This window comes from Phoca vitulina, unplaced genomic scaffold (genome assembly GCF_004348235.1).
Source record: "Phoca vitulina isolate PV1807 unplaced genomic scaffold, GSC_HSeal_1.0 scaffold3, whole genome shotgun sequence".
Taxonomy (NCBI): domain Eukaryota; kingdom Metazoa; phylum Chordata; class Mammalia; order Carnivora; family Phocidae; genus Phoca; species Phoca vitulina.
Genome location: NW_022589706.1, coordinates 39,863,882 through 39,891,406, shown reverse-complemented (window position 1 = coordinate 39,891,406; position 27,525 = coordinate 39,863,882). Strand labels below are relative to the sequence as shown.

At 44.7% G+C, this 27,525-nt stretch overlaps 1 protein-coding gene across 2 annotated transcripts in view; it reads left to right on the top strand.

The window, feature by feature from the left end:
• Positions 1-18,933: 18,933 nt before the first annotated feature.
• The window catches only part of HOPX (HOP homeobox), a 31,222-nt gene continuing 22,630 nt past the window's right edge, over positions 18,934-27,525 (top strand). The window contains exon 1 of one of the 2 annotated variants that reach the window (XM_032400435.1): positions 18,934-19,310. The gene's annotated coding sequence lies outside the window, so the exon portion shown is untranslated. Of the gene's footprint in view, positions 19,311-19,353; positions 19,570-27,525 lie in introns of those variants that run through there. The other variant, XM_032400439.1, reaches the window with a different exon arrangement.

The window sequence follows — 27,525 nt, the reverse complement described above, 5'->3', positions numbered from 1 at the left end:
CAGGAAATGACAGATGTTGGCGGGGATGCGGAGAAAGGGGAACCCTCCTACACTGTTGGTGGGAATGCAAGCTGGTGCAGCCATTCTGGAAAACAGTATGGAGGTTCCTCAAAAAGTTGAAAATAGAGCTACCATACAATCCAGCAATTGCACTACTGGGTATTTACCCCAAAGATACAAATGTAGGGATCCGAAAGGGTACGTGCACCCCGATGTATATAGCAGCAATGTCCACAATAGCCAAACTGTGGAAAGAGTCAAGATGTCCATCGACAGATGAATGGATAAAGAAGATGTGGTATATATATACAACGGAATATTATGCAGCCATCAAAAGGAATGAGATCTTGCCATTTGCAACAACATGGATGGAACTGGAGGGTGTTATGCTGAGCGAAATAAGTCAATCAGAGAAAGACATGTATCATATGGCCTCACTGATATGAGGAATTCTTAATCTCAGGAAACAAACTGAGGGTTGCTGGAGTGGGGGTTGGGGTGGGAGGGATGGGGTGACTGGGTGATAGAAACTGGGGAGGGTATGTGCTCTGGTAAGCGCTGTGAATTGTGCAAGACTGTTGAATCTCAGATCTGTACCTCTGAAACAAATAATGCAATATATGTTAAGAAAAAAAAAAGAAGAAGATAGCGGGAGGGGAAGAATGAAGGGGGGGAAATCGGAGGGGGAGACGAACCATGAGAGACGATGGACTCTGAAAAACAAACTGAGGGTTCTAGAGGGGAGGGAGGTGGGAGGATGGGTTAGCCTGGTGATGGGTATTAAAGAGGGCACGTTCTGCATGGAGCACTGGGTGTTATGCACAAACAATGAATCATGAAACACTACATCTAAAACTAACGTAATGTATGGTGATTAACATAACAATAAAAATTTTTTTAAAAAAGAATATTGTTTGCAAAAAATTAGTGCGAAGCTATTGTTAGCACTAAAGGGATGCAAGAGTAGCAAAAACCTTCCCTCTAAGGGGAATATTAAAATACATAGCCAGAATGACAAGATTACCAACATGAGAGAATGGCAACTGGTCATAGTTTGGAGTTGGTCCTTTAGGGCCCCTTTGGTTGCTGGATCCTGGAGAAGGTGAATAAGGGAGAGGTCCCAGGGGAGGTGCAGACTTCAGTGCCTGTGGTAGGTCCTCAGGAGACTTAGGACAGTGGCTTTAAACAATTCATACAGAGATTTCAGTATCTTAACTTCCAGTATGGCAGTATGAGTGTGTCCAGCAAAATAACAGAACTGGTTATCTTTTACCAGTGTTCTCTAGTTAACCTGTGAACAAAACACAATGACTTTTTTAAAAGATTTTATTTATTTATTTGACAGAGAGAGAGACACAGCGAGAGAGGGAACACAAGCAGTGGGAGTGGGGGAGGGAGAGGCAGGCTTTCCACTGAGCAGAGAGCCCGATGCGGAGCTTGATCCCAGGACCCAGGACCCCGGGATCACGACCCGAGCTGAAGGCAGACGCCCAACGACTGAGCTACCCAGGCACCCCAAAACACAATGATTTTTAAGGAAATTCTCAGTGTTGAATATTATGTGTTTTATTTATTATTAATAGCATGTTTACATTATTTAAAAAAAAAGATTTGAGGTGATTGTAGTAAAAACTCTTTAAAAATAAAATCATTAAGACATGTATAAATAATAAACATTGTGAATGTAAAAGTTTTATACCTGAAAACCTAAACTAAGATGAACTGAGAAATGGGATGAGTTTCCTAGTATTGATTAGGAAAATAGACCTAAATGCTTAGATCCCTGTGCTTAGAATTCAGGTGTGCAGGACCAACATGGCATTTTGATATGAAGATGCGAAGCCTGAACTTATTTTCTTGCTTAGAAAGAGGTCCACATCATATGCTATTCCACCCGAGTATCCTACAATCAAAGCAAAATATACCTTACTAGCTATACTTCTGCCAAGTAAAGAGGCAATCACGGCTTTAAAGTGAATGACTAAAGAGAAAAGAAGGGAAAGGGTATGCTTGGTACCTCGGCAGGGGAGCTTGTAATTTGCATTTGCTTTTTGCTTTAATGGCCTGCCTAAGAGTAAAATGCTGGTCTGGGTGGAGTCTTGAATTACCTTAAATAAGATAATTTGCATGCCACTAATTTTCCTGCACTCAAGTATAGGACCAGCCAATGATATGCAATCTTCTCTCATCAGAGGAAAAACCAAGAACTCTGCAAATACTACAGAGTGTTATGGGGCCTACAAGTCTTCCTGGGGAAGCAGCCACATAAGATGTCTGGGAGTCTGTCTGGCAGCACCTTCCTAATTTAGGAAAGACCGTAAAGTTTGCTATTATTGTTTGCTGGCTTAAGACTAGACCAAAGAATTTCAGAGGGCTTGTTTCCAGTGGAGTCTCTGATCAAGAAGATCACAGGTTTCTAAGACTAGAAGGAACACCTCCTATACCATTTTTAGTATTGATACATGTCCTGATTTTCCCAGACCTCACCACCCAGTGGGTAAAGAGATTGATTGCATTGGGATGCCCACCTGCTGACTGGGGCTTCATATCCCAAAGGTTCCTCTTCTGATTTCTGAGACTCTCCAGGGGGTGTTTTAGAAACACTGAGAACAGGCCTGCTTCAAGTGGTATCTGCTAGGCCTTGGCCTTGTTTGCTGGGCATCTGCTAATTCCTGCCTCATCTGCTGCTTCCCCAGTGACTGCAGAGCAGAGGGGAAAGTGGGCATCTGGCTTCTGGGAAGACGGGAAAGGGATGCAGTCGTGAGAATCTGTCCCTGGATTTGCACAAAATAAAGTTTTAGTTCATGACATGGCAGACACTTGGCTCTAGTCCTGATTTGTTATACCGCCTTTGCTCTACAGGTCACCTTGGCGCTTTTTGCTTCAAATTCCTTTACTAAAAATGGCAAGAAACCTCACATCTCATAAAGATGCAGCGGAAACTGGCTATTTAAGGCTTGGACGGTATTTTGAAAACATCAAGCACAAGATAAGTGCTCGGTCAGGAAAACCAAAGACGTGCGGCTTCCCTAATGAGGCAGCGGGAGGTGACTGTCTTTCTTTTTGCTTCCAACATCCAAAGGAAATACATTTTTAAATGTCTGCATAATATTAAGAGAGAACAATTTCACATTGCCCAAGTCAAGAAATTGTTCTTTGAGCCTCCTTAAATGAACTAAGTTGCTGCATAGATATGAGGCCCAGGTTCCAAAGAGGATAAGGTCTTGAAAAATCTTAGGCAATTTGAAGTTCTATAACTAGCAACATTAGGATTATAGAGAATTTGGGAGGGAATGAGGTTCCATAACCAACATCTGATAATGACATTTAAAAATATTTATTTATTTATGGACATTTTAATAAAAAACACCGTTAATCCTAAAATATTCTAATGACATTAATAGCTTTAATGAAAACCTTTCCTTAAAATTTGAAGGTGTTTAGGAGATAGGAGAGAATGGCAAGGGCCATGGAAAGAAGATAGAAAATTTGAAAATGTTACTTGCAATTGGGTGCTACTCTCCCATTCATACTCTTAGAAACCATATCAAAAGAAGCTCTTTCCTTCAGAAAATAAGAGACATGCTGTGGGTTGAATGCCGCCCCCGCCCCCCCAAATTCACATGTCGAAGTCCTAACCCCAGTAGCTCAGCATGTAACCTTATTTGGAAATAAGGTCATTGCAGATATAATTAGTTAAGATGAGGTCACACTGGAGTAGGATGGGCCCCTAACCCAATAGGACTGGTGTCCTTATAAAAAAGGGGAAATTTGGACAGAGACACATGCATCAGGGAGAATGCCATGTGAAGATGAAGGCAGAGATGGGAGGGATGCTTCCACAAGAGAAGGGACAACAGAGAGTCCCAGCAAACTGCCAGAAACTAAAGGGGAGGCATGGATCAGTTGTTCTCTTACAGTTCTCAGGAAGAATCAGCCCCACTGACACCGTTATCTGAGACTTCTAGCCTCCAGAACGGGAGACATACATTTCTGTTGTATAAGCCCCCCAGTCTGTGGTACTTTGTTATGGGGGCCCCAGCAAACTAATACATCACATTACACCCTATTGTTTGACCCTGAAGAATCAGAGGTAACGTGGAGAAGAAGGGGTCGAAGGTAGTGAACACTAGGTTTTTCAGTACATATTTCACTAATTTAGAGATCTATTGGGTTAACATCATTTTCTTAAAATACAAAAATTTCTTTTAAAGGTTAGGATCATCAGTTATTCATATCTTATGGCGTATTGTATTTTCCAAAGATGGCCACAATATCTCCCACCCCACATCGCTCTTCTGGAAGCTTGCCGTTTCTCTAGTAGGAATTAAGAATTCTCCACTAATTCCCCTTGAGTTAGGTGGCCTTGTGACTCACTTGTAACCAATGTGAGAATGTGATAGAAGTGATGCCACATGACTTCGAAGGCCGTGTCATAAAAGTTGATGCTGCTGCCTTGGGAGCTGAATTACTTGCACTGGTGCACTTGGCTGCCATGTTGTGAGGAAGCTCAACCAGCACTTGTGGAGAGACTGCATGGAGAGACCTTGAGACTACATGAGGGAGACCCCCAGTAAGACTGCAGCTTCTCCAGCTCCTCTGCTGTTCTAGTTCCAGCCACTGTCTGACTGCAATCATATGAGGGGCCCCAGACCAGAATCTCCCCACTGAACCCTCCCTGCATTCCAGACCACAGAAACTGGAAGAGATAATAAAACGATTGTGGTTAATTTAAGTCACTAAGCTTTGGAGTGATTTATCATGCAGTACTAGTTAATGGTCATGGCTTAAGGCATTACTCAGATAATCAAATTTCTTGACTTTTGAATTAATTGTTCCAGACTTTAATTTTCTTTAGAAAGCGGTGGGAAACACAGGAGAAAAATAACTTGGTAACCTAGAAACATCTACTTTGCAGGTTTCCCCAGAGTCTGGTGGACAGTTTTGTGTGCCACCGAAAGCCAGCAATATCGCTGTCCTTGGCATCCTGCCCGTCATTAATTTAGGATGTAAATATGAGGGAGGCACCATTGGATTTGAAACCAACGATTACACTAATATTTATGTAAATCAGTAAATTCCTTTTTTTTTTTTTAAATTTTATTATGTTATGTTAGTCACCATACAATACATCATTGTTTTTTGATGTGGTGATCCACGATTCATTGTTTTCATATAACACCCAGTGCTCCATGCAGTACGTGCCCCCCTTAATACCCATCACCAGGCTAACCAATCACCCCTCCCCCCTCCCCTCTAAAACCCTGTTTGTTTCTCAGAGTCCATAGTCTCTCATGGTTCATCTCTCCCTCCAATTCCCCCCCCCCATTTTTCCCTTCCTTCTCCTAATGTCCTCCATGCTATTCCTTATGTTCCACAAATAAGTGAAACCATATGATAATTGACTTTCTCTGCTTGACTTATTTCACTTAGCATAATCTCCTCCAGTCCCATCCATGTTGATGTAAAAGTTGGGTATTCATCCTTTCTGATGGCTGAGTAATATTCCATTGTAGATATGGACCACATCTTCTTTATCCATTCATCTGTTGAAGGGCATCTCGGCTCTTTCCACAGTTTGGCTATTGCGGACATTGCTGCTATGAACATTGGGGTGCATATGGCCCTTCTTTTCACTACATCTGTGTCTTTGGGGTAAATACCCAGGAGTGCAATTGCTGGGTCATAGGGTAGCTCTATTTTTAAATTTTGAGGAACTTCCACACTGTTTTCCAAAGTGGCTGTACCAACTTGCATTCCCACCAACAGTGTAAGAGGGTTCCCCTTTCTCCATAACCTCTCCAACATTTGTTGTTTCTCTCCCTGTCCATCTCTGCCATTCTAACTGGTGTAAGGTGGTATCTCAATGTGGTTTTGATTTGGATTTCCCTGATGGCTAATGATGATGAACATTTTTTCATGTGTCTGTTAGCCATTTGTATGTCTTCTTCAGAGAAGTGTCTTTTCATATCTTCTGCCCACTTTTTGACTTGATTATTTGTTTTTTGGGTGTTGAGTTTGAGAAGTTCTTTATAGATCTTGGATACCAGCCCTTTATCTGTAGTGTCATTTGCAAATATCTTCTCCCATTCTGTGGGTTGCCTCTTTGTTTTGTTGACTGTTTCCTTTGCTGTGCAGAAGCTTTTTATCTTGATGAAGTCCCAAAAGTTCATTTTTGCTTTTGTTTCACTAGCCTTTGGAGATGTATCTTGAAAGAAGTTGCTGTGGGCCATGTCAAAGAGGTTACTGCCTATGTTCTCCTCTAGGATTTTGATGGATTCCTGTCTCACATTGAGGTCTTTCATCCACTTTGAGTTTATCTTTGTGAATGGTGTTAGAGAATGATCGAGTTTCATTTTTCTGCATGTGGCTGTCCAATTTTCCCAGCACCATTTATTGAAGAGACTGTCTTTTTTCCATTGCATGTTTTTTCCTGCTTTGTCAAAGATTATTTGACCATAGAGTTGAGGGTCAATATCTGGGTTCTCTATTCTGTTCCATTGGTCTATATGTTTGTTTTTGTGCCAGTACTATGCTATCTTGGTGATCACAGCTTTGTAATATAGCTTGAAATCAGGCAACGTGATGCCCCCAGCTTTGTTTTTCTTTTTCAACATTTCTTTGGCGATTCAGGGACTTTTCTGATTCCATACAAATTTTAGGATTGTTTGTTCCAGCACTTTGAAAAATGTCATTGGAATTTTGATCGGGATGGCATTGAAGGTATAGATTGCTCTGGGTAGCATAGACATTTTAACAATGTTTATTCTTCCGATCCATGAGCATGGAATATTTTTCCATCTTTTTGTGTCTTCTTCAATTTCTTTCATGAGTGTTCTGTAGTTCCTAGAGTATAGATCCTTTATCTCTTTGGTTAGGTTTATTCCGAGGTATCTTATGGTTTTTGGTGCTATTGTAAATGGAATCGTTTCTCTAATTTCTCTTTCTACAGTTGCGTTGTTACTGTATAAGAAAGCAACTGATTTCTGTGCATTGATCTTGTGCCATTGGTCTATATGGCCACATTACTGAATTGCTGTACAAGTTCTAGTAATTTGGGGGTGGAGTCTTTTGGGTTTTCCACATAAAGTATCATGTCATCTGCGAAAAGAGAGAGTTTGACTTCTTCTTTGCCAATTTGAATACCTTTTATTTCTTTTTGTTTGATTGCTGTTGCTAGGACTTCTAGTACTATGTTGAACAATAGTGGCAAGAGTGGGCATCCTTGACGTGTTCCTGATCTTAAGGGAAAGGCTCTCAGCTTTTCCCCATTGAGGATGATATTCGCTGTGGGTTTTTCATAGATGGATTTTATGAACTTGAGGAATGTTCCCTCTATCCCTATACTCTGGAGAGTTTTAATCAGGAAAGGATGTTGTATTTTGTCAAATGCTTTTTCTGCATCAACTGAGAGGACCCTATGGTTCTTCTCCCTCCTCTTATTAATGTGTTCTTTCACATCGATTGATTTATGAATGTTGAACCACCCTTGCATCCCGGGGATAAATCCCACTTGGTCGTGGTGGATGATCCTTCTAATGTATTGTTGGATCCTATTAGCTAGGATTTTGTTGAGGATTTTGGAATCCATATTCATCAGGGATATCGGTCTGAAATTCTCCTTTTTAATGGGGTCTTTGTCTGGTTTGGGGATTAAGGTAATGCCGGCCTCATAGAATGAGTTTGGAAGTTTTCCTTCTGTTTCTATTTTTTGAAACAGCTTCAGTAGAATAGGTATTATTTCTTCTATGAATGTTTGGTAGAATTCCCCAGGCAATCCATCAGGCCCTGGACTCTTGTTTTTTGGGAGGTTTTTGATCACTGCTTCAATCTCGTTACTGGTTATTGGCCTATTCAGGTTGTCCATTTCTTCCTGTTTCAGTCTTGGCAGCTTATAGGTTTCCAGGAAGGCCTCCATTTCATCCAGATTGCTCAGTTTATTGGCATATAGTTGTTGATAATAATTTCTAATAATTGTTTCTATTTCCTTGGTGTTAGTCGTGATCTCTTCCCTTTCATTCATAATTTTATTAATTTGGGTCCTTTCTCTTTTCTTTTGGATAAGTCTGGCCAGTGGTTTATCGATCTTATTAATTCTTTCAAAGAACCAACTTCTAGTTTCGTTGATTTGATCTACTGTGTTTCTGGTTTCTAATTCATTGATTTCTGCTCTAATTTTAATTATTTCTCTTCTAATGCATGGCTTAGGCGTCGTTTGTTGCTTTTTCTCTAGTTCTTTAAGGTGTAGAGTTAGTTGGTGAATTCGGGATTTTTCTATTTTTTTGAGTGAGGCTTGGATGGCTATGTATTTCCCCCTTAGGACCACCTTTGCAGTATCCCATAGGTTTTGGACCGATGTGTTTTCGTTCTCATTGATTTCCATGAATTGTTTAAGTTCTTCTTTGATTTCCTGGTTGACCCAAACATTCTTGAGCAGAGTGGTCTTTAGCTTCCAAGTGTTTGAATTTCTGCCAAATTTTTTCTTGTGATTGAGTTCCAGTTTTAAAGCATTGTGGTCTGAGAATATGCAGGGAATAATCTCAATCTTTTAGTATCGGTTGAGACCTGATTTGTGACCCAGTATGTGGTCTATTCTGGAGAAAGTTCCATGTGCACTCGAGAAGAATGAGTATTCTGTTGTTTTAGGGTGGAATGTTCTGTAAATATCTATGAGGTCCATCTGGTTCAATGTATCATTCAAAGCTCTTGTTTCCTTGTTGATTTTCTGCTTAGATGATGTGTCCATTGCTGAGAGTGGAGTCTCGAGGTCTCCTATAATTAACGTATTGTTATCAATATGACTCTTCATTTTGGTTAACAGTTGGCTTATGTAGATGGCTGCTCCCATGTTGGGGGCATAGATATTTACAATTGTTAGATCTTCTTGTTGGATAGACCCTTTAAGAATGATATAGTGTCCTTCTGTGTCTCTAATTACAGACTTTAGTTTAAAATCTAATTTGTCTGATATAAGAATTGCTACCCCAGCTTTCCTTTGAGGTCCGCTGGCATGGAAGATAGATCTCCATCCCTTCACTTTCAGTCTGGATGTATCTTTAGGTTCAAAATGAGTCTCTTGTAGGCAGCATATGGATGGGTCCTGTCTTTTTATCCAATCTGCAACCCTGTGCCGTTTTATGGGAGCGTTTAGGCCATTCACATTGAGAGTGATTATTGAAAGATATGAATTAATTGTCATCATGTTGCCTGTGATGACGTTATTTTTATAAATTGTCCCTGTAAATTTCTGTTGTATATCACTCTTGGGGTCTTTCTCCTTTTATAGAACCCCCCTTAATATTTCTTGCAGGGCCAGCTTAGTGGTCACATATTCTTTCAGTTTCTGCCAGTCGTGGAAGCTCTGCATCTCTCCATCCATTCTAAATGAAAGCCTTGCCGGATAAAGTATTCTCGGCTGCATGTTCTTCTCATTTAGTACCCTGCATATGTCTTGCCAGGCCTTTCTGGTTTGCCAGGTCTCTGTGGATAGGTCTGATGTTATTCTGATGTTCCTCCCTCTGTACTTAAGGAATCTCTTCCCCCTAACTGCCCTTAAGATGGTTTCCTTGGTTCTAAGATTTGCAAGTTTTACTATTACATGCCGGAGTGTTGGCCTGTTTTCCTTGATCTTGGGAGGGGTCCTCTCTGCCTCTAGGACACGAATGTTTGTTTCATTCCCTAGATTAGGGAAGTTCTCAGCTACGATTTGCTCAAATACATCTTCTAGTCCTCTCTCTCCACTCCCTCTGGGATTCCAATTATTCTGACATTGGAACGCCTCATGGTGTCACTTATTTCTCTGATTCTATTTTCATGGATTCTGAGTTGTTTTTCCCTGGCCTCCTCTTTTCCCTTTTTATCTATTATACTGTCTTCCAGGTCGCTTATTAGCTCTTCTGCCTCAGTTACCCTAGCTGTTAGATTATCTAGATTGGATTGGATCTCATTGATAGCATTTTTAAGTTCTGCCAATTCACCTTTCATTTCTGCCCTTAGAGACTCTATGTTGCCATTAATTGATTTCTCCATTCTAGCCATTGTCTTCACAATTGCTAGCCTGAATTCCATCTCTGACATCTTGGTTATATCTTCATCCATTTGTAAATCTGCAGCATAAGTCATAATCTCTGAGTCTTTTCTATTTTGGGGGCTCCTCCTCCTAGTCATTCTGTTGATGGGTGTTTGAGGGAATGTATAGTCCAAATTATTGACCAGAACCCAAGCAAGATGCACGTGTTTTCTTGGGACCTTAGGGTTGCTGGCCTCTTGTTTTCCCAGCCTGTCTTCTGCGGGAGGGGCCTGCTGCGCTGTTACTCAGGCAACCCTGTTTGGGCAGAGTTGCCCTGTGCCCCTGTGGCGGGGGATGGCCTCAGCGGGAATCAGTTTTTGGGGCTTTTGTTCTCTGGCGCCTTTCCCTGGCGGCTTTCCACGTCTTTTCCGAGAGTCAGAGCAGAAGAGACCGTTTCCAACCCTCTGCCTCAGAGCAGAGAGACCGCAGTCTGTCCTTCAGTGAGCTCTCCAGGCCACACCATCTCCATTTCTGTCTGTGCTGCTATAAACTGCAGCGTTCTGGGTTGTGCGCCCCTCCGCAGCGCCCCCAGTCCTGCCTCCAGGTCGGGGCACGTCTCTGCCCTTTGTGCTTCTGAAACCGCCAGCTGCACCCAGTTCGCGGGGGCAACCCCACCGCTCTGGGTTTCTGCCCCAGGGGCTGCAGTTCGCAGGCGCGACCCCGCAGCTCTGGGTTTCCGTCCCGGGGACTGCCCTAAAGTCCTTTCCCCGCTGCTACTGGTTTGTGAGTCTGTGCCCCGTCCGCAGCACGCGAGGCTGTCGCTCACCGGTGGTGTAGGATCCCCACGGCCAGGCACCCTCCCGCTGCCGTTTATCCTCCGATATCTGCCCGCGGAATCAGTGCTCCCCACTTCGTACCTCCAAACCAACCTCTTGTGATACTCTGTTTGTAGAGATCCAGATCTTTTTACTTCTCAGGCTGGTTTCGTGGGTGCTCAGAGTGGTCTGGAAGATATCCAGCTCAATTCCGGGGACCAGTTGAAAGGGTCCCCTACTCCTCTGCCATCTTTCCCCCCTCCCTAAATCAGTAAATTCCTGATTGGAGAGTTCTTTTTTTCTCTCCTCCCAAATGTGTCCTAATTACGCAAAATTGTGCCATCCACTGCCTTGGACTAGTTAGTTATCCCAGGTGCCAGAGTCTTGCATGTTGAATTTTCCACTTCTGCAAAATTCTATTTTCAATCAGGATCTGGCACTAATTCTGATGTTTCTGACTTCATTTGTGGTGGGGGTGGGAGGGCTGGGATGGTAAAGACGGTCACACTTGGAATAATCTCCAACCCTTGGCACCTTCCTCATAGGAGCCCCCTCGTGTTGTTAGTGCTGACATAGCTCTGCTCAACTAGGAAGGACCATTTTCCCCAGTCATTTTGTTCTGTTCAGAATAAGCCTGGGTCCCTTTGACACCGTCATGTTCCAAATACTCCCTATCAGCCTGCGGCTTGTTTTCTATGGTGTCTTTGATTAAAGCCTTCTTCTATCAGGACATTTGAATATATAATTCCCTTGCCTCTCTTTTGTTGTGGGAGTTCTTGCTTGCTGCTTCTGGTCTCCAAGACAGCCCTCAGCCTCTCCTGCCAGGGATCAAGGCGCCTGTGAAATTCACCCTTGGGCTGCAAAAGGCTTGCAAGGGAGTCTCTGGAAAACATTAACTTCTTTTCCTTTTTCAGCCCTGAAGCAGTAGTTACTGGGAAATAGTCACTCAGAACACAGCTATTAGTTAAGAATCTCTGCGCACAATAGCTGAGGGGCAACAAGGATGCTGAAAAGAAAAGGCTTCATAATCCCTTATTTGTGACTCCTAAGTAGTGGCTGCTAAAAGTGACTTCTGCAAGCCTCTGCCATTTACACTTAGTCAGATAATCACAGGGCTGGGAGAGACCTTAACCCAGCTTTCTGCGTTAGCCAGGGCCTGCAAGGTTCTGGATTATTCCAGAATCCTCAAGTGTTGTGCTCACACCTACACTTGGAAAGGTCAAAACACATGGGGGAGAGGAGCCCTCTCCTCCTTGGAACAGAGGCGCAAACACTTTACTTTTGTCACCTAATCCTCTCTTTTCTTCCTGAACAATCTTGGGGTGGATATCAACCCTACTCCTCAAATATCACATGAGGTGGTGATCATTATCTTCATTTCACATATGAGGAAACTAAGGTTCAAAGAGGTTAAATTACTGGGGTGCCTGGGTCGCTCAGTCGGTTAAGTGTCAGACTCTTGGTTTCGGCTCCAGTCGTGATCTCAGGGTTGTGAGATCCAGCCCCACATTGGGGTCTGTGCTCAGTGTGGAGTCTGCTTAAGACTCTCTCTCCCTCTCTCTCAGCCCCTTCCCCTTCAAATAAATAAATAAATCTTTAAAAAAAAAAAAAAGAGTTTAAATTACTGACTATGATGTAAGAAAACTAGGACAGGGTGACAAACCATCCCAGTTTGCCCAGGACTGGGGGGTTTTCTAGGACATGGGATATCCAGTGCTAAACCAGGACAGTTCTGGGAAAACCAGGACCATTGGTCACCATAGGTCTGAGCCAGGTCCACACTGTCTCCAGAGCCTTCCCTCTGAATCCTGGTACCACCCTAAATTCTCTTCAGCCTGAGATTTGGCCTTGGGACAGATGGGGTAACTACGGGCAGCATCATGAAAAATGCAGAGTTTATTTCCCTTTGAGTCAGGGAACAGAGTCAGTGGTATTGATGTGAAATGTGAATGAACAGTCAAGAAAATTCTGGAGACATCTTCAGTGCTAAAAGGTAAAAGGTAGTTTTATTATGACACAGGGACAGGACCTATGGGCAGAAAGACCTGGCTGGGGTTGTGAGGAGTGACTGATCATATAAGGTTTCCTATCCTATGGAGGGGAGGGTGATGTTAGGTCCTCAGGAAATTGAGTCTGTAGGTTTCTGGAGGTCTGGCTGTTGGTAAGACTGCTTTTTTTTTTTTCCTTGTAAATCATTAAGACTGTTGTAAAGCGTTGGAGGCTCATATCCTGCGTGACTGTGATCTCTATTAGTTGACCATTGGTTTTTCCCCTTCCTTTGTTCTTGGGCAGTCAGGAGTGCCTGCAGAATGTCACAAATATCCCACCTGGGAGGGGGGTGTGGGGTGTTCTCTTGTGCTTTGCCCTCAGCCTGCCTTTTGCTCCCTCATCAGTTCATCTTTGGGAAGTCAACTCAGGACACCAGGCCCTCTTGTAGGTTATTCAGAACCCACTGGAAAGACTAGTCTGGGAGCTGACTCTCCAGAGAGGTAAAAGTCATATGCGAGAGTGTGCACCACCATTTATGTAATTCACCACAACAGAAGCCGTTGTACAAGAGACCTTAAATCATTGCTCACTGCCCTGCCAGGGCCTCGTTACAGAAACCTCAGAGAAGGCCATAGAGGAGGGAGGTTTTTGCTGAAATGTGCAGAGCAGAATTGCGCTGAATTAGTTAACAAAATCAGACCAGAGCATATTTTTGCCAAAAGCAGAAAGTAAGAACTTTAGACATTTTTTTCAGGGATAATGTATGTACAGTGCTCCCTCCCTCCCTTCTTCACCCACAACCCCCCCAACCCCATCCCCCTAAAGTCCCCCACCTCGGGGGTTTCTCTTTTAAGATGTCTCTCTAGACTGTAGTGGAAAGTCAGGCACTGACCAAACACATGCTTGAAGCATTGTAACTGGAGCTGAGTCCTGGTTGTTCTCTCTGCTACACACACACACACACACACACACACACGCATGAATGCACACATGCGCACGCTCGCGCATGCGCACATATACACACAGCCAGGTGTTACCTCTAATTACTGGATCCCGGAGGTTTGGGGAGGCCCGGGTTGTTGAGGAGGGGGACTAGGGAGCCTCAGGGAGCGGATCCTTACCAATGGTAGTGAGTGGAGGGTTTCAGTGTCACAATAGTTGCTCACATTGTACCTGATGCTTCCTCTCATTTCTCTCAGCCCTAAGTGGGGGGTCCATCCTCCCCTGTGGCTGCTGGGGGTCCCTCCTCTCCACCCAGTGGCCCCTGACCCTCTCCCCTTGGAGGGCAGAAGATTAAAATGGAAAGGACCTCAGAGGGATCATCTAGTTCAACTCCCTCCTCATGCAGACTGAGGCATGGAGAGGGCATGGGAGCTTCTGGAGTCACATGCTGAGTCCACCCTGTGGCCTTGGAGGTGGAGGGGAAGAGACAGGAAGGAAAAGGTCTGTAGCTGTTAATCAAAACTTTTCTCTCCCTTCAGCTGATCCACAATTTTAGCCCAAAATATGTGCAACCCTTTTCCCACAGTATCAGACATACATTTTGTTTGTTTGTTTTTTGGTTTGTCTGCAAGCTTTATATTTTTGTTAGCTCCCCTTTTTCCTTTCCTCTTCCTCTGTGTTTCCAGGCAAAATCACTCACAGAAGAAGTCAAGTATCTTAAATAGAGGGAGCTTGGGAGGGCGTACCCCTGGGGAGGAGGTGGGACCTGCTCTTGCTCCCCTCCTTGGAGCTCCAGTGAGTCACCCTGACAAGTGGCCGCAAAGGTCATGCTGTGTGGTGATTGGTAGCATGGACTGGGCCTGGATTTGACACCCAGTCAGGCAAGTTTTTACCAAAGGATTTTGTTTTTCTTCACTCCAGCTCCCCACCTGCTGCTTTCTAAAAGCACAGGGCCCATCCCTGAAATTTCATGGGTGTGGGGACTCTCTTTCCTCACCCTGTGTATTAGGGGATGACAATCAGGCTGAGGTGGCCCCAACCTGCAATACTTTCCTGTCACTCATGGAAGGTTAGCCTCTTAGGTGAGGCTCCACCCCTCTTGAGAATGTCACCCCGCAACTCCTGCTGCCAGCCGTGAGTCCTCATGCTGAGGGAGAGCAGTGGACGCGTTTGGAGGTGTTCGTGGGTGAAGACAGATGCCCCCTCCCCCTCCCTCCTTCCACAGATGGCTGATGCTCCCCATTACCAAGGCCCTTCCCCTCCTCTGATCAAGAGCATGAATGGGGTTTCTAGGGAAAACGATGCTTTGTGACCTCCCCGTTCATTAGACTCTGGATGAAACAAAATGGAATGAGAGGAGACTATGACTTTTAAGTCAAAGAGCAAAGGCGACATGGACCACACCAGTCAGAACAGCCTTCCCCAGCACCTTCCACAGTGGGCGCTGGGCATGGGCCACAGCGTCCTCACTCCTAGTCATCCACTGCCTCAGGAAGCCACCAGGACAGCTGAGGGATTAGGTAAAATGATGGAATCCACACTTGGAAATAAATACCTGCAGTTCACAGAAAGAATTACCTAATCACTACCAGTTCACAACAAGCTAGAGTGTGGTTCTGTTATAACTCTCAGTCCCTCCTCCCCAGGGAGCGTGTGAAACCCTCTGCCAGGAGCAGCCAAGGGAAACATCTCCAACCCAGGTTAGCTGACATCCTTTTCTGCATCCAGGTTCTCTGTCATTGCTGATCCTCTGCTACTGGCCCCGCTGGTTTGCCTCCCAGCCAGGCTGGGCCCAGGAAGGGCCCGCTGGGAGTCAGCGCTTCCACACTATCTCTGCAAGTTCACACCTTGGGGGGTAGAACTTTCAGCTGGTATATGCTTCTATACTCTGGTCACCCTTCTTCCTAATTTGCTTCTGTCCAAGTCAGAGTTTGGCCCTGGGGAGGTTTATATCCCTCATGAGAACTTTTCTTAAATGTCTTTGGCAGTTTTCTCTTTCCCAGGGAATGGCTTTTCTCCCCCTTCACCATTGCATGCTCCTTATACATAAAGTGGCCTCCTGCACTTCAGTGATCTCTGGCTTAGAGCAGGAAAGAAACTGCTGCCCACGGTCCAGATATCACCGCCTTCTATGTAGCTCTTCCAAACACTCCCGTTTGCTGTAGCACCCTGGGCTTTAGGTTCACTATTTTGTGCCCACCACGTGTGGGCTCCACAAAGATGACTAAGGAAAATTGGGCTTATTATTGTAACTATTAGCAGCAACTACCATTTATTGAGCATATACTATGTTCTAGGCATTATGCTAAGTGCTTTACATATATTATCTCTAGTCCTTTTGGCAAACCTATTTTATAGGTGAGGAAACTGAATCTGAGAGAAGTTGTGTAACTTGCCTTGGCTCACATCGAAGGGAAGTGGTAGAGGTGGGACTTGAATGCAAGCCTGCATGATTCAGAAGTCCATACTCTTTCCTTTCCACCATTCTTCCAGGCACTCAACACACACTTATTGAGCACCCAGATACTGCTCTCTCTTTTTTTTTTTTTCCTTAGAGAGGGAGAGAAAGCATGAGCAGGGGGAGAGGTGGATGGAGAGGGAGAACCTGACTCCCCGCTGAGCAGGGAGCCGGATGTGGGACTCAATTCCAGGACCCCGGGATCACAACCCGAGCCGAAGGCAGACGCCTAACTGAACCACCCAGGTGTCCCCCAGATACTGTTCTTTCCACCACATCTTTCATCCTAATTCTCTTGATCTGTGACAATGGAGAGGAGAGTTCCTGAAGCCCACCACAAGGAAAAGGTCTAGAACAGTGAAGAGAAGGAAAACAAAATTGCCTATCTGCGTGTTAATTTGAAGTTTGCTCATCACCAGGAGAAAATACAAACTAGGTGAGAATTACTGTATCAGCCATGTGTTTCCAGCTTACAAATCCGAAGCAGTAGCTGGAGCTCCCAGATGCAAACGTGGGAAGACGGGATTCCACTGACCTATAAGAGACAAGAAGAGGAGCAGGAAAATGAGTCTTAAACCCTTAGAGACTGTTTGGCAACCTTTTTATGCTTAGTTGCAGTATTAGGCTTGGTGTTTCTGAGAACTAACAGCATCATCAATCCCATCAGACATAGGAGAAGATAAGAGGCTGCTAGATTATATGCTATTCCTTGGATATGCAGAAAATCAGTGGTGATACAGACTTATAATCTAAGCCCATAGACAAAAAAAAATCACTGTAGCCAGCTACTTCCCTTATTTGTGGGTTGTTGAAATAGTTTTAATTTTGCTGAGAGTTGAAGTAAGCTTTTTTTCATTTAAAAACAAAAAAACAAAAAACACGTGCCACAGCCAAAGAGAGCTGCTAGAGTGAAGCAAAATTCTCATGGCCTGGAGTGGCCATGATGGATTTAGCCAGTGTGGTGGCCATTTGACCCCGTTCTCTGCAAGGAGACATAACTGGAAGTCTGCTGATGGCTTCTGGACAGACTTTTCTAACATAGAGGGATACTAAGGAGAAAGCCCATCTCCCCTCCTACTTGTCTTTGATTTTTTTTCATTTAAGGATGGCATATACCAAGCTACCGCATCAACCTTGCCGCCATGACAGGAGGCAATGCTATTACACCGAAGACTTCAAAATGGAACACAGAAGATACCTGCGTTCTGGGTAGCCTCATTGCACCCCTGAGCAACCTGAAACCACATACCCGCAGAGTTTTTAAGTGATGTCAAACTGCCCTGTGATTTCTGCCACTTTCAGTTTCATCTCCATGATACACTGGATAAAGAGGAATCGCTTGAAGCCAACGCATTATGCGAGAGTGAAAGAAACATGTGTGAACCAAGATGGGACTACTGATTCCAGAACTTCTGTCTGTTGGGTTGCACATGCTTCAAAGGAATTTAGAAACTAAGCAGACAGCACATATCTGTTGAACACCTACTATGGGCCAGACACCGTGCTGGGTGTTGGGGTTATAAGAGTGGGCAAGGTGGGCAAGGTCACTGAGGTCGTGGAAGTCACATTCCAGAAGACAGATGATAAACAAACAAATAAGAATAGTTGAAAACATTCTGAAGCGACTTTCTAAATATTGAGTCCAATCAGTCCTGAGTGTAAACCCAGACATCATCATCACCATCGTCATTGTCATTGTCCTCATCATTCGTGCCAGCTCTGTAGGCGTCAAATGATAAACAAGACATAGACCCTGCATTCAAGAAATCTGAGAGGCAAGAGTCCAGATTTGGCCATAGAACAGTCAGAAGTTAGGCAATGAATTCGGCAACAAAAGAATTCTTCTGGTAACCAGGGTTGGGATAGGCCAGGCCCCCTGTCTCTACAATTCTCCCACACATGTTTTATAACCATTCCCCCCCTTTCTCAAGAGAGAAAGAAATATTCTTAATGATTGCTCTTCTTTCATATAGAGCCACTGTTCCCGAGAGAATCAAGTGGGCTTTTTCTTTGTCCAGTGAAGTGAAGAATATAGGCTGTGTAATCTGGGTGGAACTTACCAGTCTGCACTACGTACCAGCAAATACACACAGATACTCCCATAAATGATCTCACCAAACCCTGTCTCTCTTCCTTCATCCTCTCAAAATCATACCCAGCTAATGTGTTTAGCAATGCTGCAATTGACTATTAACTGCCATATCTAGCTATAAAAAACAGATAAACATCGGCTAACTGGGTCCCCACACCCACACACATACCCTCACCCTCAGAAACGTTTCCACTGACGATCACATGAACCACGGAACACTTCTCACGTTTGGAGTGCATCTTCCCACAGGCTGGCTCACACACTGGCTTTTTATTTGAGCTTTCATGGGGAATCTTTCAACTCTTAGATAGGAATTTCATTAACAAAGGAAGGGGAGGGGAAGTCAGGAGGAAAGTACAGACAGAAGAAAGAAACTAAAATCGTTTTTGAAGGGGACCTAAAATTGTATCATCCTAGCCTGGACCTCCCCTATAACTGTTCTTTATCTGTACGTTCTGTGCCTGGAAAAAAAAAAAAACCCACACACACATACACCACAACTTTTCATTGATTGGGCAACTGTCCAGGCGCTTAACTTGGCATCCAGCCCACAGAGCTGTGAAATCAACCTCACCAAGCCTAGGGTTTAAAATACGGCAACATCTAGCTGGAAGCCCATTCAAAATAAGGAACTTGGTGCAACGGTCAGGGTCCTTTGTTCCTTCCTCTCCCAGCTGCATCTCTCATGTTATCTTGGTGAAGAGTCTTGCCTGGCAAAGAAAGAGATCAGGGACAAGAAGGTGGTGCCGAGAAACTTCCATGAAACTCAGAAGTCGCCGCCTGCCTATCAGACTCGAAGAACCGGGAGAGATGTAACCTGGGCATACTTTCAGCTGCTCCCCTGCTGCCCACACTGCAGGTTTTTCAGGTCCTTGCTTGAGCGTGCACTCATAGGCGTAAATAAACGTGCTATCAACAACCCGTGTCAGCCAACCCAGCTATTTAAGTGGGCTGGCATCAGCAGACTCGGCTTCCAAATCCAGAGCTTGCCTTTGCCACTTCCACGTAAGTAACTTTCAGAGGCTTGCCTTTATTGCAGAAGAATGAAATCGTGTAGACACTGGACTGCAGTGCTGTAGTTGCCGTATGTGCTAGTCTGCTGGGGAAAAGGCAGGGCTGAAAGGCAGAATAAAAGTGAAAAGCTGGTCCCGAGCAGGGAGCCAGACAGCCCGGCCGGGTGGAAGATAGCAGACCCTTGCAAACATGCAAGGGGTTAGGGGGACTGGGGGCAAGGTGGAGCCCATTTTGGCCTTTTGGCCAGCAGGTGAGATGTCTTTCTTGCTCTCTCCTCTCTCTGGAAGACACTTTGAAACCCGTGTTTGTGTGACTGTGCCAGATGCGTACGAATCTATCATTTAGAAGCTGATGTTGCTATTACTCATCTCGGTCTCAAATCAGACAGTGTATTATTTTTTTAAATATTTTTTTGTGTTTGGTAGAGGGGAATAAGAGGAGGTATCTCTGGATGAAGCAGAGGCTGCTCAGTGGAGAATCTGCAGTGCTATTTCTTGTTATGTCTGGTTCTTATAATACTTATTTACAACAATGCAAACATTGATCTTGTTTAAGATAAAAAGGAATCCCATGCTCCGGGGTTTTGAGGCAATGGAACACAGTGGTATCCAGGTATTTAGGTGAAGTGTTAGGTAAGATGGGATAGGAATCATTGAATAAAGAGGCACAGCACTCCACATAACTTAGGTGAGAAGGTCTTGAAGAGAAGAGGAATGGGAAAATTTCCCGGGGGACAGCACTGCCAACTCCACAGGCCTTTAGTGGAGCAGGGAGAGAACAAAATAAAGGTACTGAGGAGAGGGGGAGGGAGGAGGAGAGGGAGCAAACAGTAGAGGAGTTACAATTGAGCATCATATTAATAAAATACATGTAGGATATAATAGGAATAAAGCACAACATAAATTCCATAGTTCCTCCTTTGGGGTCAAGAACCTGGTTTTTAAGAATCTGGCGAAAACCAAGGACCTTTCCCAGGTAGTTCGCCCTGCCCCCAACATATACCTTGACACTCATTTTCTGGAGCCCTAGAACTCCATGGACCCCCAATGGATGCATTTAAGCTAACGTATTATTTTTAAACTGAGCTGAAACTGCTGGCTAGGAACCTGCAGAGGAGTGGGGAGTGGGCCACCCAACTGAAGCTCGCTTGCAAGGTCACCAAGGTCTGATTCCCATCAAGCAAAAAATGATTAAGGGGTTTCTCTGGGCAAAGGTAAGTTGGGGGCCTGGAGGAAGAGAAAAGAAATACAAGGTGGGCTCCTGTTCTCAAAGAGCTTGATATCTAAAGTTTAAGGACATAATAAGAAGCCAGGTGGAAAATAGAACATATTGTATGATTCCATTGGTATAAAGTGATAGAAAACGCAAACTATAGTAACAGAAAGCAGATCAGTGGTTACCTGGGGAAGAGGAGAGGGGAGAAAAGGGGCGGGGGGTTATCAAGGGGCACGGGACATTTTGGGGGTGATGGATATGTTCACTATTGCGATTGTGGTAACCATTTCTTACGGGTGAAAATTTATCCGATCGTACACTTTAGACACATGCAGTATTCTATGCCAATTATGCTCCAACAAACAATTCTTTAACAATCCATCTTTTCTATATAATTAAAGGCATTTCTAAACGTCAGCCTATGCAACATACTGAAAATAAAAAGTAGGTTTGGGAAAAAATTAATTCAATAAATAAAATGGAGGATCAGACTGTCAGGATTGCGGGCTTGTATAGAACCTCGAAGGTTCCAGAAATCATCTAGCTCAGCAACTGCCGATCTGGAAAACTGTTTTTAAAAATACCCAGGACTGGCCCCGCCCTGACCAATTAAATAAGGATCCTGGCATTGTTTTTTAAAGCTCCCCAGGGGATTCTAACACACCGCCAGGGATGAGAACCAGTGAAACCCCAACCTCTCCCTTGACACATGAGGCTAGGGAAGCCCAGAGAGAAGGTGGGTCTGCCCCTGACCATACAACCACCATGTCCCATGGCCCGGGGAAGACAGCAGCAGGATCTCAGAGGAAGAGGAACCCCTGAGACCACGCTACTGGGTCCTCCAAACCACACGTGTGGCTCTAGCTAGGACAAGGCATCTGGCGCATTTCAAGCAAATTCTTGGAACTCAGACACGCTCGGGGCAGCCAGCGGGAAGAATTACTCAGAACCTCAAAGGTGCATTATTGAAGGATTGTGCTAACACGTGAGAAGGGATGTTTCAAAATGAAGGCTTCCTTTTGTTCCCTCCAAAAATATCTGGGATAAGCCAGAGGATTATATGCCTTGGGAGAATCGCAGCAGACACACCAGGCTCTCTGCTGAGATGCCGGGGACGGCCAAGTTGTTCTTGTAGGATTGAGCGCGAGTTCTCAGCCCTGGAATGAGTCGATTTGGCACCACAGGGGCTTTTCATTGTGAGTTCTAGGTCGGTTCTGGGCAGCAGCGTGACGGGGTGACATTTGTTTCTGTGGCTACTGCTGTTCCTGTCTGCCCCTCACTGTGGCCCCTGTCTGGGGGCAGGGGTGCCCACGGGACCACCCACCCCCCCTGCCCTGCCTGTGCCGGCTCTACGTGTTAGGTGGTTTCTCAGCTCCCTTCCAGTCTAAACACATCTGATTTTCAGGGTCTCATCCCCTCGAGGCTTTGCTTCTCCATCTCTGGAAAACTCATTAAAGTTATGGTGTTAATAGACAATAATTGTTTAATGAGTTATGTCCCAGGATATTAAATAGGTTCCAGCAAGATAACGTATCTGGGAATTCTTTGAAATGTTATCTAAATAGGAATTACCATTTGGGGCAATCAGGAGGATCCAAGTTTTAGGCCAAATGTATAATCCCAACTGGTAAAAATTCCAAGCAACTTGCTGGGGGAAAATATACCAGGATTGGGGGTTTGGAGTAGAATTCCTCAAATCGCATCCCTCAGGGAATTCCCTATGGACTGTGGGGCCTGACAGAATGCTTTGTCTGAATTGGTCTATTTTGTGTTAAATGCATTTGTACTTATTGGAGACCGCTGCATTTACCTTTGTGAAAAACGGAGCGCCACCTTAAGAACACTACAGTGGAGATAAAACGTCAAGAAATTCTGCTCACAGGGCTTTAGAGAAATTACCTGGTTCCCCCTCCTGTGTGGACGCTGGCTCTGGCAGGGCAGCCAGCCTAGCCTCCGTGACAAGGAGCCTCCTTCCTCGAGGACCCAGGCCTGCAGCCGGGGACAAGGGGCCCCCTCAGTTCCTGGGACTCTGGGTCCTTGACAGCCCTGTCTCCGTCCGAAGGCTGAGATTGCTGCAGCGGTCGGTCGTTGGCAAGTGCCAGTTGCGTGTGGCGCGTCCTGCCTGTGAAGAGGGGTGTGGCCAGGTGTGTGATTAACGCCCCCCACCCCCATTAGGGAAGCAGATTCTGCAGGTGGCCGGGAGCCCAGAGCAGCTGGGCAGCCCGAGGGCACAGAGTCTTCCCTGGTGAGCGTAGCATTGAGGAGAGGAGGGAGAAAGTAAACACCGTCCTGGCTCAGGGGAGACGGGCCCTCAAGTCCCTCAAGTTCAGAGGAAAGGATTAGGCTGTTGGCATCAGGCGGCCAGCCCACACTGGTTTAAAGCTGCTGTCGGGAAGCCTGATTCTTCCTCTGGCCATTCAGAGCGTCACCAGAAATAATTTTTTGAAAAATGAGTGGCGTGATTGCACAGCTGATAAAATAGATTTGTAGAACAGTGACAGAATTTCTGCCTTCTTTGGACGGCTTTTCTTTGAACATGTCCCCCTCCCCTTTGTTTTCTTTCTTTCTTTTTTTTTTTTTAAGATTTTATTTATTTGACGGGGGGGGGGGGGAGAGAACACAAGCAGGGGGAGTGGGAGAGGGAGAAGCAGGCCTCCTGTTGAGCAGGCAGCCCGATGTGGGACTCGATCCCAGGACCCCGGGATCATGACCTGAGCCGAAGGCAGACGCTTAACTGACTGAGCTACTCAGGTGCCCCATGTTTTCAAATTCTCTTAGTATGGAATGGTTTAGTTCACTTGGACATTTAAAAAAATTTTTTTTATTGTTATATTAATCACCATACATTACATCATTAGTTTTTGATGTAGTGTTCCATGATTCATTGTTTGTGCATAACATCCAGTGCTCCATGCAGAACGTGCCCTCTTTACTACCCATCACCAGGCTAACTCATCCTCCCACCCCCCTCCCCTCTAGAACCCTCAGTTTGTTTTTCAGAGTCCATCGTCTCTCATGGTTCGTCTCCCCCTCCGATTCCCCCCCCTTCATTCTTCCCCTCCTGCTATCTTCTTTTTTTTTTTTTTCTTAACATATATTGCATTATTTGTTTCAGAGGTACAGGTCTGTGATTCAACAGTCTTGCACATTTCACAGCACTCACCATAGCACATACCCTCCCCAGTGTCTATCACCCAGTCACCCCATCCCTCCCACCCCAACCCCCACTCCAGCAACCCTCAGTTTGTTTCCTGAGATTAAGAATTCCTCATATCAGTGAGGTCATATGATACATGTCTTTCTCTGATTGACTTATTTCGCTCAGCATAACACCCTCCAGTTCCATCCACGTTGTTGCAAATGGCAAGATCTCATTCCTTTTGATGGCTGCATAATATTCCATTATATATATATATATATATATATATATATATATATATACACATATATATATACCACATCTTCTTTATCCATTCATCTGTTGATGGACATCTTGGCTCTTTCCATAGTTCGGCTATTGTGGACATTGCTGCTATAAACATCAGGGTGCACATACCCCTTTGGATCCCTATATTTGTATCTTTGGGGTGAATACCCAGTAGTGCAATTGCTGGATCGTATGGTAGCTCTATTTTCAACTTTTTGAGGAACCTCCATACTGTTTTCCAGAGTGGTTGCACCAGCTTGCATTCCCACCAACAGTGTAGGAGGGTTCCCCTTTCTCTGCATCCCCGCCAACATCTGTCGTTTCCTGACTTGTTAATTTTAGCCATTCTGACTGGTGTGAGGTGGTATCTCATTGAGGTTTTGATTTGGATTTCCCTGATGCCAAGCGATGTTGAGCACTTTTTCATGTGTCTGTTGGCCATTTGGATATCTTCTTTGGAAAAATGTCTGTTCATGTCTTCTGCCCATTTCTTGATTGGATTATTTGTTCTTTGGGTGTTGAGTTTGATAAGTTCTTTATAGATTTTGGATACTAGCCCTTTATCTGATATGTCATTTGCAAGTATCTTCTCCCATTCTGTGGGTTGTCTTTTGGTTTTGTTGACTGTTTCTTTTGCTGTGCAAAAGCTTTTTATCTTGATGAAGTCCCAAAAGTTCATTTTTGCCCTTGCTTTCCTTGCCTTTGGCGATGTTTCTAGGAAGAAGTTGCTGCAGCTGAGGTCAAAGAGGTTGCTGCCTGTGTTCTCCTTTAGGATTTTGATGGACTCCTGTCTCACATTTAGGTCTTTCAATCATTTGGAGTCTATTTTTTGTGTGGTGTAAGGAAATGGTCCAGTTTCATTCTTCTGCATGTGGCTGTCACTTGGACATTTTTTTAAGGCTGTGTCATGACCTAACCTAGATTAATTTTTAGATGTTGTCGATGGCTCCCTCAAACTTTTACAAAGCCAAGTGAATGGGGATGGTCAACAGAACTATGCAAAGATGAAACTGTTGGCAGAAGGATGGCGTATGGCCCACAGTAATTTATAGAGTACTTACCTGCCCATTTAAAAGCCAGCACCTGAGGATCCCAAGGCAGCCAGCCCCTGGACCACAGCCATCCTGTCTGCTCGCCCTGGGCAGGCTAGTGGAGAACTGGCTTGAGACTGCAAATATAAGGGATTCTCCTGATGCAGGGTGTGTGTGTACCTGCCCTCTTCCTGGCCCTGGCTCCCTTGACCTTCCCACCTTTCAATGACCCCAATGTGGATTTGGCATTCCAGTGCTGTTGATTTTGAACACACGTGGGGTTTGGCTGTGTGGATACGTGACCAAACAGGTACAGGTCATGCTGTCCTTTCTATTTGCTGGGAAACTCCCTTCATCACTCTTCAAGTGATATGTTAAACACTCTTCCACAGAATCCCAGTGTAGATAAGTCCCAGCAGACAGCAGTCTAGCCTAGGGAGCAGAATACGGGTCTAATGTTCAGGAACCTGGGTCCTATTTTCAGTTCTCCTTCAGCTGTAATGGAATTTTATTATTTTTTTTAAAGATTTTTTATTTATTTATTTGACAGAGAGAGACACAGCGAGAGAGGTAACACAAGCAGGGGGAGTGGGAGAGGGAGAAGCAGGCTTCCCGCAGAGCAGGGAGCCTGATGTGGGGCTCGATCCCAGGACCCTGGGACCATGACCTGAGCCGAAGGCAGATGCTTAATGACTGAGCCACCAGGCACCCCTGTAATGGAATTTTAAAGCAGAGGAAGCCCAAAATATCAGTTGTCCTGGTAGATTATGATAGTACCCCCTTTCATTTTAAAAAATACTTGGCCTGAGCCATAAGCTACACAGTTTATGAATACCATATAATACATAAAGTTTCAAGAGTAAAGTGAATTGTCTTGCATCTTAGGATTAGTTGGTGGCTGAGCTCTGGAACTAAGGCCTCCCCACCCTTTATTCTGGTCTCTCTGCCAAGTCACTCACTCCCTCTGTGACTCAGGTTCCCAGTGGGAAGCATTGTATCCGTATAGCCCAGTTGGAGAGCTGGTATATTTATATTGGCTTGCCAAACAGAAGTTCAACGTGAATGCTAGGGGTTCAAGGACAAGGTCAAATTACTCTATTTGCTTCAGGTTCTAATGTTAGTTTATGGCCATGTTTGGATAATGATAGAACCTCTTTTAAAAGTAGAGAAGTGGGGTGCCTTCATGGCTCAGTTGGTTGGGCGTCTACCTTTGGCTCAGGTCTCGATCCCCCAGTCCTGGGATCGAGCCCCACATTGGGCTCCCTCCTTGGTGGGAAGTCTGCTTCTCCCTCTGCCCCTCACCCAACTCGTGCTCTTTCTCACTCAGGTGAATGAATAAAATCTTTTAAAAAAAAGTAGAGAAGTTAATTTTTACCCATCCTCATATAATTTCTTGTAATTTGCTTCTGGTAGTTTTGATAAAATGTGGCCAAACATGAAAACCCTCCAGATCTTTCAGAACTACTCTGTTCTTTGATGTTGAAAACAAAACCAGAAACAATCTAAGGCAGACATTGATCAGTTCTAATCTCTTAGTGTGTCCTGGGCAGTAAACTAATGGCTGCCATTGTAGCCACTAGATCTAGAGGATCACAATGGAAGTTTCCTGGAATTCTTGAGGACACAACGGATCTGCTTTGGATAGTCTAGTCTTCACTGCTGTATTTTTGTCTCCTTCTTGTGTGGTTTCTCCCTAAGAAAATTTATATAAACAAGTCCCTAGCTCTTATGCCCCTCACTCCTTTCCAAATTTCTAGTCTACTGGTGCCCAGGAGTGAAATCTATTTTAGAAAATACTCTAATTCGATAACTTCTGCTTGGAAGTGTCTGTCCCTTTATTATGTGTTCTTCATGCTCTTCCTGGGGAGTAGAATGGCATCCTTTGGAGGTGTCTGGCATTGGGGTGAATGAAGCAGGACTAAAGAAAGGGGGATGTCATCTCCTCTTTCATTAGTATTATACCTGGTTCAGTTTCCACAATTTAAAAGAGTCTTCTAGTCCTTGGAACTAGCTCAGAAGAGCTCCTAGATGACTGAATAATAATAAAACCATATATAGTGTTTATAATTTATAGTGCTATTCATAAACATAATCCATCTTATCAAATCCTACAACAACCCTGTGAGATAGGTGGGGGTAGGATTACTGTAGCAGGTGGGGGTAACTTCAATGGTAGATGAAGAAATGGAGGTTCAAAGCAATTAAGTTGTCCAAGGTCACTTGGAGATTTAAGTGACATCGCTAGAAGCAAAGTGAGGGTCTTCTGAGGCTCCATCCAACCTTTCTTTTCTTTTCTTTTTTAAGACTTTTTTGAGAAAGAGAGAGAGAGAGAGAGAGAGTGCACCCGCGAAAGAGCATGAGTCAGGGGGAGGGGCAGAAGCAGACTCCCCGGCTGAGCAGGGAGCCCTCCGAGGGGCTGGATCCCAGGACCCTGGGATCATGACCTGAGCCAAAGGCACACGCTTAACTGACTGAGCCACCCAGGCGCCCCCCTATCCAGCCTTTCTGCAACATCTCTCTAATGCTCAGAGAA